General features: G+C 54.6%; 1 pseudogene; it reads right to left on the bottom strand.

Moving 5' to 3' along the window:
- The window catches only part of LOC113948440, a 9,594-nt pseudogene extending 5,542 nt beyond the window's left edge, over positions 1-4,052 (bottom strand).
- Positions 4,053-12,905: the final 8,853 nt, after the last annotated feature.

Below are 12,905 nucleotides of genomic sequence, written 5' to 3'. Positions count from 1 at the left end.
AAAAAGAAAAAAAAAAAAAAAGGAAGCAATTTAAGCTTTGAATCTTTCTCTTTAAAATGTTCTCATGGCTTCATTAGAATTTGCAGCCACAGAGGCTTTGAAGAGCATGGTATAAGGAGTGAAACATCTGGAAAAATTAGGATTAATGAAAACATAATTCCCAAGACTAAAGGAAAGATTAATCCTGCGTTACCACTTGTGTGTTCCACAGCTTTTCCCCAGCTCGTAACACTGAACTTATTAAATTGCCCTGAGCTGAGTTTTCCTTTTCTCTCTCCCTCCCCTATGGAGCCCAATGGAAGTGGCCGATGCCAAATGTAAGGATAGCCAACTGTGCTGGGCAGAGCCAGCGCCAGCACATCCAGCCCTGCAGCCAGGTGGGCACCCACTGCCCACCAGACCTGCGGGTGGGGGTCTCTGGGTGGGGGTGAGGGTCCGGCAGGTTCGGGGGGGTCTGTGCTGGGGCAGTGGGTGCTGCACCCTGGCAGGGCTGCACCTGCTCCTGATTGGGGTCCTGAGCAGGATGGGGACCCACTGGCTCATGGGATGGGGGATGCTGGGGAATTAAAAGATGAATTAATGAACCCCCTGCTCTGCTGTGGGATGCTTGGCCAGGGCGAGAACAAAGGGGCTCTGAGATGCTCGTGTCACTGGGTGGCATTGCTGAAAGTGTGAGGGTGATGTGCCCTGATGATGTGTCATTCCATGTCATGCTGTACCACGCTGTGCCATGCTGTGCCATGCCATGCCATTCTGGGCTATATTGTGTCATGCCATGCTGTGCTGTGCCATTCCATATTGTGCCATGCTGTGCTATTCTATGCCATGTTGTCCATGCCACATGCCATGCCCATGCTGGCACCACCCTCTGCTCCAGGATCCAGGCTGTAAGCAGGGTGCTGGGACCCACGAGCCCTGTGCCAACCAGCAGTACTGGGCTCTGGAGACTCTGGGGCTGTGTCACACTGCAGTGCTGGAGGGTACTGGGGGGTCACATTGGCTGTGCCAGCCCCTGTTTGAGCCCTCTGGGGAGGGCTGGTCCAGGCTCTCGGGCTGCTCCAAGTGGAGCTCAGCTGTGCTGAGGAGCCCTCTTGGGAAGATACTCCTGGATGACAGACCCTTTGTCCCTGTAAAATCCTGCAGCAATTCCTCTCTGTTTGGGGCAGTGATGCCACCAGCAAGTACCATATGGGTGCCATGGCTGGTTTGGGGGTCGCATCAGATGTTTGTCCCTGCAGCTTCTCCACTGTGGACACTAATTTGCACAAATAGGTGGGGCTAGGGTTGGAGTGTGTCTCTCCGTGCAGTGTGGCCTATGAAGTGTGGTGCTCCTTGGGAAGAATGAAAACAAGGAGAGCTCACTCCATTACATCTTTATCCATCCCACACCGAGCACAGGGAGGCTGGGCAGTGCTAACTCCACACCTAGGCTGGCTCTGCTGACCAGCCCACCACAGCAGACCCAGCAGCCAGAGCCAGCAAGTGGCTGCAGCCGCCCACAAGGACTGGGAAGGAAGGAAGGGACTGCATGAGATGGGGACAGGGAGCAGCACCCGCTCTGAAAGTTTTTACAGGGGTTTGGGTGGGATCTTGCCTGCTGGGAACCCCCCACAACATCCAGGTGAGGGAACCAGATGTTTTCTGCACCCCCTCCTTGCCTGCTGCCCCCAGTGAAGCCAGGACTGCAGCTGGATGGGGCCAAAGGCATGTTTGACCCGTGCAGAGGGGAAAAGGACTCCTTTGTTCCAGGAAGGGGGAAAAGGGCTGTGTTTGCCCCACACATGGAGTGAGGGAGGAGGCAGCGAGCCCTGGCCACTCCCCAAGAAGGGGAGGCTCCCAAGGGACTCAACGGGACCCCCACTCCCTCCTTCCCACGCTGATGTCCCACTCAGCTCCCGCCTGTTTTCCAGAGAGGAAACCGGCAACCTTGCTATTATTTCTTTTCAAAAAAATTTTTTTTTTCTATTTTCCTTTTTTCTCCCAGTGTGAGCGGCGGGGCCCAGCTGGGGGGTGCCGGGTGCCGGCGGGCGCCAGGTGCCGGCGGGGCGGCGCGGGAGGTGCCCGCCGGCCGCGGGGGGACAAAGCCGGCGACAGCCCGCGGCGTTCGCGGCCGTATTGTGCGAGCGAGGACGAGATGGATGAAGGTCACATCCTGCCACTCTTCCGATGCCCGGCACCAGGAAAAAGCTGCGCTTTGTAAATATAAAAATAAACAACAAACTCTTCCCCCCCATTTACCACCTTTCCCCCACCCCCCCTCCCCACCCCCGAGAAAACAACAACAGCCCCCGCGGCGTCGCAGCCACCTGCTCGGGGAAGTGATTTTTCATATAGGCAGGAAACGGGGGTCTAATTAAATCTAGGGTCAAGAACATAAAGGGAGAACGAAGTTTATTTAGGAGTCCTCCAGCAGGGTGGGAGGGGGATGCTCAGCAAGGCTGTGGGTCTGTGTGCCTTTGTGGGACAGCATTTTGGGGGAGCTGGGGGGATCTGGGGATGTTTTGGCCACGGGGTGGGTGGCAGGGCATCCTGCCAGCGGGTCCAGCGTGCCATGGGAGACAGTGGTGGCAGTTAGGCCCTCACCAGGGCAGGGATGCTCTCGGGGACTCCCTGCTGTCCCCATCCCCCTGCGGGTAGAGAAAGGAGCCCGGGGAGCGTCACGCTCAGACCTACAAGAGTGTCCCCAAGCCTTCAGCGAGATCATATGAGGTTCCTGTTTCACAAGACGGAGGATGGCATTTCCATTGTGCTCGCCGGGGATGTGTTGCAACGGGGCAGCCGCTTCCATCCTTTGTCCTCCTCCCCGCAGAGGAGGAGTCTCAACCTCTGCCAGGGTGACCCGTCACACCCTGGCCCCCCCCCAGCCACCAAATTTGGCTCCACTGGCCGCGGCAGCCCTCCTCGGCGGGTCCTGTCAACGGGCATCGCCCCACCACCAGCACTCTCCGGCTCCAAAGGTGCCTCCTTGCAGCCACCGAGCTGCGTGCCCTCGGCTGGGGGGTCCGCACTGGGTTAGGAACACTCCAGGAAGGTGATGCCCATGGTCGAGCCGCTCCCAACGCTGACTCCGGGGTGCTCCGGCTGCCTCCGCTCCCCACTGCAGGCTCCTGCCTAATTTTCACCACCAATTAACAAACGAGGGGTTGACCAAAGCAAAGCCCAACTGTGGATCCCTGGGTGTTGGCAGCAGCCCCAGCTCCCCGGGATGATGCAACTCCCCCAGCCCCTCTCCCCTGCCCGCAGCGAGCAGCTTCCAGCTTTCAGGAAGCGCTGCAGAGACCTTTGCCTTTGGGTCGGGTGCTCCGAGCACGGACCCGCTTTCTATTCCCCAGCTGGGATGTGCTGAATATGAAGTACCACGGCATTGTTGTGAAAAATAATTCAAACCCACCAAAAAGTCGAGCAGCAGCTGGAAGGGCAAAATCTGAGCAAGCAGGGCTGTCTGTAACCCTTTGCGGGCAGGGAAGGCAGGGCGGGCAGGGGAGCAGCATCCCACATCCCGAATCTGCCGCTGGTGCCTGCGGGGGCGGAAGGGGAGGTGATGGACCGAAAGTGTCCCAGTGCAGACTGCGGGCAGGAGAGGGAATGGTTTCCCGTGGGAAAGGGGGAACTCGTGCCTGGGGACTCATAAAACAGTGAGATTTTTGGACAGGCTTTAGGGACGCTGGGGTGTGACCTTATGCCCAGATCCCTGTGAAGGATGGGACATACGACCTGGGGACCACGCACCCCGGGGGCTGCCCGTCCCCACCCCGCAGCAAGGCATCAGGTCCCTCCTGTTGACCACCGATGGGATGCAGGTGCCACCCACCACACTGGATCGGTGTCCCCTCCCTGCCACCAGCATCCCTCTGCCGAACAAGGTACCAGGGTTGGCGCTGGGGACGAGGACGCGTCCCCAGCCGCGGGCCTCGCTCCAGCTGGGCGCTGTTTTGTAAGGACTCCTGGGCCTCTGCGGCGCAGAGATAAGCCCAAGAATTCGCCGTCGGTTCCAAATATCCCGTCCGCTTCCTCCTGCCGTCCTCGCCGCCGCTCCAGCCCGCTTGTCTCATTTCCGCAGCAGCGTGCTGGGGAACGCTTCCTGTTTTCCCCCTGGCCCCGGGGCGGCGGCGGGGGGCTGAGGGGCGCGGGGAGGAAGGGCAGGACAATGGGCGCAGGCCGGGATGGGCAGCTGCCCACCGCCCGGGATGGGGGTTCCTCGGCGGCGAGGGATGTGGCTGGGAGGGAGGGGGAACGCGGGTAGCAGGTGGCAGCAGTGGGGACGTGGGTCCTCAGCTGAGCTGAGATTGCGGATGGGGTTTCTATCCTTTCCTTTTGTGATTTTTTTTTTTTTCCCCTTAAGAGCTTTGCTGTAAATCAGCCCAAACTCCCTCCAGAGCATCCTCTCTGCACCGCGGTGGGAGTCCCCCTCCAGCTGGGCATGAGGACAGGGATGAAGCCGGGTACCACTGCTCAGCCCAGCTGTGGTGGAGCACAGCTCTGGGTGGAGGGGACCCTGCTCTGCATGCGGCAATGAACTGCCCCCCCACGACCACCTGCTGCAACCTCCCCCCTCCCCAGCCACAGCGTGGGGGAGCAGCATTCCTACGGGACTGCCACCTCCCAGGGGCTGTGCTGCGGGGCAAGGGAATGGGATGCTGCTCCTCTGTCCCAAACTGCAGCCACGGGAAAAGAGGGGTCCGCTTTGGAGCTCTGCTCGCTTGGAGCCCAGCATCCTCCTGCCGCAGGTGGGACCAGCTGGTGGGCAGCCCCACGTCCCCCTGTTTTCAGGGCTCTTGCCCCCCGGGTCCCGGGACGAGTGTGAGTGTTTACTCGGCGCCTTTCTCACCGCTCGCAGCGTGGCAGGAGTTATTCAAAGGCAGGCGGAAGCGAGCCCAGCAACTGAAACAACAATGAAAAGGAAACGGAGCTCGAAAAATTCTCCGTTCATAAATCAACTGAACTGCAGGTGATCCCTGGGCAGGAGTAGCCTGAGGAAGAGACACGGCTCGGCTCGACATGGCCAGCAGCCAGGCAGACTCCAGCCCGGAGGCAGGGATGGGGGAGGCTGGGATTTCCCAGGGTGGTCCTGAGTGATGCTGGGGTTGGTATCCATGTCCCCAGGGCTGCACATCGGGGGCTTTGGGGCAGGTGAGGTGCAAACATTGCTGGGTTAATTTCTATAATATATTTTTATTACATCTTTTTATTATAAATCTGGGTGAGAAGTGTGAAGCTGTGCTGGGTGGAGCTGGGTTTGTGGGGTCAGCACTGCACATGCACATGCTTGCCTCCCAGGCCAGAGGAACACAACCAGCCCAGGGGATAGGGTGCAGGGGCCATGCCACAAACATGCCACAGCCTCTCAGGGCCAGTAGAGTGGGGAGACAGGGTAACTGTGGGGAGACAAGGTAATTGTGGTTCTTGAGGGGGTTCAGAGCAGCCCCTGCCTCTCCTTTCATCTCCATGCCTGCTTTTTTGGGGTGAAATGCATCACTTTGGAAGCAGAGGAACCATCAGGGTGTGGGTGAGCATGGCTCCAGTCCATAGCTGTGCCATGGAAGATATTGGGGTTAATGGGAGACAATCCAGGGCTCTCAGCGGCATCAGGCCATGGCTCCTTGCTGGGATCTCATAAAGACTTTTTCCTCCTTAGGAAGTAGAGCTGCCAGATTGGGATGGGCTCCTCAGTGCTGGCAGCACCCCTGCACAGGCAGGGGATGGGCATGGTTGGAAAAATCTACCCCCCCACTCCCAGTTAGGTCCTGCAGCATCTTGCTGCAGGCAAGATGGGGACCAATTTCGTCAAACCTATGTGTCCCCTCCTAGCTGACCCCACCTCCAGCCCCCCTGAGCTGAGACCCAACCCTGGGGATACCAAGAGGAGCTCGTGCCTTTGGGACCAATGGATGGCCCCAAGGACCAGGCTGGTGGCAATGGGCTGAGCCTTGCAGCAGAGGAAATGATCTGGTTGTGTTCCCCACACTGGGAAAGCCAGGAGGGATTACATGTCCCCTCTGCCACTATCCATCCTCCCTCCTGTGATTTCCCTGTCATCTTGTCTTTCGGCAGAGCTGGAAAACTGGGAGACCACCGTAAATAAATCCTGTGTCTTTAAGCCGTTTTGTACAGTACAAGAAAATGCACTCGTTGAATTACAGCTTTTTAATCAAATACATGTAACCATGTCACTTAAAGTGCTCGCGAAAAGCAGGGAAAAAAAAAAACCCCAACACAATTGGAAGAGCACAATATTAAAACCAGCTGCCTGCTTACCCCCACCACAGTTAATAGTTTTTGAATGTTCTGAATGAGAGAGAAACCAGAGCCAAGCTCCACTTTCATGTCCATCTTTCTGATCAAACCCTGTCAGACGGGGGGAGCCGGGCAGCCTGGCACAGAGGCGGGGGATGCGGGAGGGCTGCGCTCCCTTCTCCTGCCGCTTCGCCCGTCCCCTCGGGCTTTCTCCCCACGGTGATGGGGATATGGGAGCCAATGGTCCTTCTGCAGGCAAAGCAGCATTGCCTGGCAGGGGCCCAGCCTGGAGATGGGAGCACAGGTCGCCCTTCAAGCCATGTGGTGGTGAGGGATGCTGCCTTGGGGTATTGCCACTGTGTTGTGTGTCCCCCCGCCAAATTCAACCTAAATCCGCCTCTCGATGCTTTTTCCTGCGAGGTGACATCACTGCTCCTACCCTGTGGGTGCCGAGGCGCCGTAATACCCGCAGCATCCCTTCCTCCAAGCGTGCTGGTATAGTCCCCCATGTCACATCCCTGTGCCCCATTCCCCTGGGGCACACATGCCAGGACCACCTCAACGTCTACCTCCGGCCTCACTGGCCACCGACCTCCCCCTGCCCCAGCACAGCCTGCCAAGCACCCCGAGCTGTGCGGTTCCCCCGCAATGTGGACCAATGCTCATTAAGCATGAGGCAGAGACCACCAAATATGTCAAAACACACTTAAAATTTATTGTTTCATACCATACATTTGAGTCTCTTGAACGCTGGCCAGTGTTTCTCCCTCTCCGCGATGGGGCCTATCTGCTGTCACCGACGCTTTGCGTATATGTATAACCCGCTTGCTTGCTGCCTTTTTTTTTTTTTTCCTCTCCCCCCCTTCTTTCTTTAAATGCAAAATACAAACAATCGATGGAAAATGTACATTTGTTCCATATGGGACGGTCGGAGTGTGGAGAGGAGCCAGCAGAGTCATTTTTAGGCAGCCTCCTCTCTCCAGCGGATGGCTGGACGGCTTCCCAGAACGGCCCCGCGCGGCCTGGACTGACTCTCCTGACGAGCTTCAGACGGTCTGTGACGCTCCCGCGATGGTGGGGGGGACGTGATTCAGTTCCCTGCAGGGCTCAACCCCCCTGAGGCTGATGAGCGTAGAAGGAGGGAGAGGTTACCACTGAAGATACTGCAGCATCCCAGAAGGGTTGAGCTCGGCTCTGTGGGAGGCAATGGGAAGTTTGCTTTAGGATTCGGATAGGAAGTTGAATTAGGCTTGTTGGGTTGGGTTAGGTAGGCTCAGCTGAGGTGGTTGGGCTGTGTTGGGTTAGGGTGAGATAGGGTGTTTGTGTCATGTGGTTAAAGTTGGTTAGGATGGGTTAGGTTGGTTGTGTTGAATTGATTAGGATATGTTGGGTTGCCTTTGGTTGGGTTGGGTTGGGCTGGGTTATGGTAGATTGTTCTAGGCTAGGTTGAGTTTGGTTGTGTTGTGTTGGGTGGATTGGGTGAGTTGGGTTGGGTTAGATGGCACCAACAATACCATGGTTGTATTGGGTTGTGTTCTGTTGAGTTGGGTTCTGTTGGATTGGGTTAGGTGACCTCTGGAGAGCACTCTCAAGCCTTCCATGACCCCTTGGCCTCTGGGTACATCACAGCTTTGCTGGCTCAGCTCAGAAGAGGAGCACAAAATGGTTCTGACAGATGTTGTGGGGCTCAGTCGGTTGAGAGTCAGTGGGGAGGAGAAGCTCCCGAACTCCCCAATGACTCCCCGTGAGACCCAAACCTGCCAAACAGTCCAAAGGGGACCCCAGCACGGTGATGGGTGAGCACATGGTGGGTGTGGGGCTGGGGGCTGGAGGGTCAGGTCTTTGTGGGGGCCCTAAAGCAGTGGAAGGCATGTGAGGGCTGGTGGGGGCAATGCTGGGAGCTGCGGGGGCACAACCAAAGCCCCACAGGGGATGTAGAGGCTGAACTTTGCAGTAAGAGAAATGCTCAAGAGTTTCAGGCTGCACAGACTTCCCAGGGCACATTAAGGACTCCTCATTGGATTATTTTTGTTTCCTTTACAAAACCTGTAATGTTTATGATACCCTGGCCCCTATTCCCTGCAGGGAGCTGCCCTCCCCTCTCTGTGGCAGCCAGCAGAGCAGAGCTCAGTGTTCCTGCTGCCGGGAGCAGAGCTGGGGAGGGCATCCAGCCTCACCCTGTGCGTTCCTGCTGCCCGGCTGCTCTGGGCACGGAGCGGAGGAAACAGGGCCTTTCCTGTCCTGCAAGGAGAGCTGAGATTTCCAAACATTTCCTTTCCCAAACTGGGTTGCAAAAAAGAAAGTTGGGGAAGGTTTGGGAACTTTGCTTCTACTCGGCCAGGCAAGGTTGTTCTGGGAACATTTGAAAACTTTCTTTGCATTTCAACCTTTTCCCTTTGGTTAACCTCCCACCACAGAATGCTATTACCTCTCCAAAGGCTTTGCCTCCCATCTAAAAAAACCTGGAAACACATTTTTTTTTTTTTCCAGTGCTCTTTTTCTCGAGTCAGGAAATGTTTTGGATCCGTTTCCTACACACAGGTTTGATTTTGATAAATCTTTTTTTTTTCCTTTTTTTTTTCTGTACAACTGGGGGGAAAAAATATAAATCCCATCACTTGGTCTAAAGCAGCTGCCTGGTGCCACAGTGGGGAACCAGCACTGGCAACATCTTCCCACGCACTGAGCACCCAAAATACGCAGACCAAGAGGCTCTAATTCCCCGAACACCTCCCAGCTGGGATGACTTCATGGAGGCTGTGGTGTCAGCATTCCCTCCCCGATGGTGAGCTCCGTGCTGGGATGGTTTAGGCTGCCCAAGAGCTGCTGCCTGCCACCCCATGCATCCCACTTGCCCCTGGCTCCACCGTGGTCTCAGCCTCGGGAAGGGCGAGCCTGGAGCTGCGCGTCTCTGGGCCGGGCCGGCTGGCACATGCGGTTTTAATATTTGGGTGATGTCATCGAGCGCTCCATAACGCCGTAAAAAAACCAGAACGTCTATAAACCCGGCCCGTGAACCTCCAGCAGAACACACACACACACACACGGGTGTGCACACGGCTGCACACACATGGATACATGCATGGGGACACACGTGTGTGCATGTGGATGTGTGCACACACACGTGCACATGTATGGGCGCAGATGTGCAGGAGCGGAGATGCACACACACATGGATGCACACACACATGGATGCACATGCAGTATACACAGACATGTATCCACAGATGCACACATGGATACACACGGATGCACACGTGGATGCACACGGTGATTCACGTACACATGGATGCACGCATGCTTGCACGTGTGTTCACCCTGACACACACAAATGCCTGTGCACACACACGTATTGGGGCACAGACACATGGATAGAACCCACTGCCCCGCACCCCCCAGGGGGCACGAGGCAGATGCCACCTGCCCATAAAGCCCACGTAGGACCTAGTGTCGCCTCCCCCTCTCCCTGAATCCTGGGAAAGCCGGCGGGATGGGCTGTCAGGTTTTCCATATACCTGTCAAATACCTTCTCCATATTTCTGCCGTAACGACCTGCTAAAAGCCCCTTGCTCCTCCTCTTCAGCCCAAAACCATCCGGCCCTGAGCTTTGGAGAGATTAAGTCATAAAAATCGGAAGGGGCTCTGCAGTAACAGCCCCAGCCTGAGCCATAACGGCAGTGAAATCATCCCCAAACTATGTCAGTCCTGGCCATTTCCAGTCCCACGTCACACCTGAGCCACTGGCACACAGCGAAAGAAAACACTGGGGGATGGTTTCCTGGCCCCAGAGTGGCTGTAAGGGGACAGGGGAAAGATAAAAACAATATAGATGTTAAAAATATAGAAAGTAATATATAAAATATTGAAAGTATATAACAATGTCAAATGTACAAAAATATAAAAATAATATATAATGTATAAAACCAATATATAAACATAGAACTAATATATATAAAATATGTAACCAATAAATGAAAATATAAAAAGAATATATAAAATTAGTGGTATGGTTAAAGCCCTTCAAGGATCCAGCACCCTTCCCAAGGACCCAGCACCCCTCCCAGGGTCTGCTGAGCTCTCTACCTTCCTGATGGAGCCAGATCAGCCCCGGTGCTGACCAACCTCACCAAACCCTAGATTTGGAAAGGGAGAAATACTGTCCTGGCCATGGCTAAAACGTGATGCTGCAGCATTGACGCTGTAAGAAAGTGCCTGCCCAAACCACTGTTGGGTCTGTACCAGTCCCAAACCAAGCTGGCTTGGGACACTCCTTGATAAACTTGATGCCAAAACAGTGAGTTTAGGTGAAAAAGGCTGTGTAGAACACCAAATGATGGGAGGAGGTGCCATTCCCCCAGAGTCTGGCATGGGTCCTTCTACCTGCTTGTATATGACCCAAACCCTGCTCTGCTCTGTTTCCTCTTTCCTTTCCCTTCTCTCTTGTTTCCCTGTGACTTGGGGTAGGGCTGGCCGGTGAGATGGGGTTTTTGCAGCAGCTGGGGTTTCAGCATGGTAAATCCTTGGTGCATTTACGGATGGGAACGACCACCCATCACAGCTTTCAGTCTGGTACCTGCTGTAGACCCATGACAGCATCCTTGAGCATGCATCACAGAATCGTTTGGGGTGAAAGGGACCTTAAAGATCATCTTGGTCCACCCCTCTGCCACGGGCAGGGACACCTTTCACTAGACCAAGTTTCTCCAAGCCCATCCAACCTGGCCTTGAACACTTCCAGGGATGGGGCAGTCATAGCATCTTTAGGCAACTCGTACCAGGGCCTCACCACCCTCACTCTAAAAAGAGGCTTCTTATATCTAATCTCAATTGGCCCTTCTTCAGTTTAAAAACCATTTTCAACAGTTTTGCAGTGCAGGTACTTTGGGAAGCTCCTGTCTGTGCCCATCTGAGCACTTAAACCAGGGCACGCTGCACCCAAATTGCACTTCAGCCAAAAAATCCCCCAATGGGTTTCATAACCATCCTCTGAGATCCGAGGCAAGCTGAGCCATGGGGAAAGAAGGGAATTTCTGCTGCAGAAAAATGACTTAATGTTTCCTCCATGATGCGACGGGCAGCTGGGCCAGGACCAGCCTGCGCATCGCTGCTTTGAACCGCAGGAAGTGACCGCATCCTCTCCTGGAAGGTACCTGGAAGCTGCGGGCTGGAAAATAACTCAGGGCTTTCTTCTTCCCCCCCCTCCCGCCCCTTCCCTCACCTCCTTCCTCCCAGGCCGCTTCAGGGAGCGGAGCGGGATGGAGCCCATAGCCGGCTGCTTCCTTTCATAGTCATCGGCGGCGGCACAGGATGCTTCTCATTTGGTGTTGTGTTTGTTTGCTGCAGCGCGGGTTCTGGCACCCGCCGGGCGCCCGCCAGCCCTCCCGTGTAGGTAGTGAGGTCATTTTTCCATGTCTTCCCCCTTTTTTACATACTGTATATGGAAAGACAATGAAGCGCCTTTGTGGCGTTCCATGGGAACGCGTCGCCAGCCCCCGGAGTGGTCCCGTTTATTAGCGCTTCACATTCGACAACAACAAAAAAAAAAAAGTGAGTCAGGATTGAGTCCTGTTAACACTAATGTGAATTTAATTTAGGAGAAGCTTGAAAATTAATGTCATTTGTTAAATATCCATTTCCCCTAAAAGGCAATTCTTTGCCAACATCAACAACAAAAAAGCTCTTCTTCTATTCAATTTTTTTGAAAAAATTTTTTTTTAAATAGCCTTTTTTGGCGATATCAGCCTGGTTTAAATCACTCGGTGCTCAAGGAACGGATGCCACTGGGTTTTAAGCAACAGATTGTTGTTCCTCCTTTTCAAATGGAACACAAAAAAATACTGTAAATCACAAAGTGATTCACAGGAGGGGGATGAAGCTCCAGCAAAGCACCAGCAGCTCCAAGCGGGATCCGGCCGGGCACGGTGACTGCTCGGCAAGACCTGCCACTGCTGGAGCCGGGAAGCAGCCAGTGAAGGCCAGGAGGTGGAAAGACTCAGGCACATGGGGTTTTCTTCCATCTCTGAGGACTGGAGCGAAGGCATCAGAGCAGTCTGGCTCTAATTTTTGGGGGTTTCACAGGGAAACAGGGTGAGCCATGGGGACCACGCAGCGACGCGCTGCCAGCTTGACAAAACAATGACCACACCAAGGCTCGTTTTGGAGGAGGGTATCACATGTTTTATTATGCTTAAATCTGAGAACAGCTGCTTTTCCTGCAGAGAGCATCTCCAGGCAACACAGTGAGGTGCCCTGGGGTGGCCGCCAGCATCCCATCCTGGGCCACCATCCCATGCCGAGCCGAGCTGAGCCGAGCTGAGCCGAGCTGCACTCGTGGAGCCGGAGGCGGCTGATGGGGCGGGCGGGCGGCAGCTTGGAAATTAATACATTTGCCAGGTTGTCAAAACATTAATCAACGGATACAAAAATCTGGAAATGGTTGGGACAACATGTATTTGCGGAAAATATGTGTTCACACAACAAGCACACAAGATGGGAACAATTATATGAAGATGTTTTAATAATTAACCAGTATAAAACAGTTTGCTCTCCATACAGTTCTAGACAATAAAAGTGTTTGCAGTCATATTTTTCTTTTGTACAAAATTCCAGTCAATTGTTCCACAATATTTACATTTTCATTCCCTTTTCACAAAATATCTCCTTTTTTTCTC

Source organism: Corapipo altera, unplaced genomic scaffold (assembly GCF_003945725.1).
Source record: "Corapipo altera isolate COAL_440 unplaced genomic scaffold, ASM394572v1 64, whole genome shotgun sequence".
Taxonomy (NCBI): domain Eukaryota; kingdom Metazoa; phylum Chordata; class Aves; order Passeriformes; family Pipridae; genus Corapipo; species Corapipo altera.
Note: the sequence above shows the minus strand (reverse complement) of the source record. Positions and strands in the feature narration are given on the sequence as shown.